General features: G+C 33.7%; 1 non-coding gene across 1 annotated transcript; it reads right to left on the bottom strand.

The window, feature by feature from the left end:
- Nucleotides 1–245: 245 nt before the first annotated feature.
- On the bottom strand, nt 246–349 carry LOC142438219 (U6 spliceosomal RNA). The gene has a single exon (XR_012782642.1). It is a non-coding gene; the product is annotated as a U6 spliceosomal RNA (small nuclear RNA).
- Between the last annotated feature and the right edge of the window lie 349 nt (nt 350–698).

The raw sequence follows: 698 nt of genomic DNA, 5'->3' as shown, positions 1-698 counted from the left end.
AACTATTTTCTTCATAACAATTTTTTTCTATTTTCATTTCATTTCAGAGCATCACGGGCCACAAAAAATTACCTTGGGGGCTGCAGGCAGCCTACTGGCCGCTAGCTTGACACCCCTGTTTTAGGTAGTATTGACATTTTCACAATATTAAATCTTCTTATCCATGAGCACAGGATATCCTACCCTTTGCTTAGGTTTCTTTTTGTTTATTATAATTATGCTCAATAGTTTTCTTTCTTTCTTTTTAAAATATGGAACGCTTCACAAATGTGCGTGTCATCCTTGCGCAGGGGCCATGCTAATCTTCTCTGTATCGTTCCAATTTTTCTTCTTTTTTTTTTTTTAGTATATGTGCTGTCAAAGCGAGCACTCAATAGTTTTCTTTGTACAGAGCTTTTGTTTCTTTAGTTAGGTTAGTACAATTTTCACTGTGTTAAAGTATGTATAACAAACATTTTGTGGTAAAAAATTGAGGATGGATGGGAAATACACATGGATGAAGCCTCTGGTGAATCCCCTCTGACAGACCATAACTGTGATTAGTTTGGATATTATGCAGAATGCATTGCAAAGTGGATTATGGCAGATACAGTTAGATTAAAATTTCAAATAGTATTATTTTATTTCCCTTTTGACCAATTTTAAATTTGTTCTAGATTTTGATATTTTCTGATTTTGGATTGAGGTTTTTCTGTTTA

The sequence above is a fragment of the Tenrec ecaudatus genome, chromosome 1, assembly GCF_050624435.1.
Source record: "Tenrec ecaudatus isolate mTenEca1 chromosome 1, mTenEca1.hap1, whole genome shotgun sequence".
NCBI lineage: Eukaryota > Metazoa > Chordata > Mammalia > Afrosoricida > Tenrecidae > Tenrec > Tenrec ecaudatus.
The sequence above is the reverse complement of the archived record's forward strand: the minus strand, read 5'-3'. Positions and strand labels throughout refer to the sequence as shown.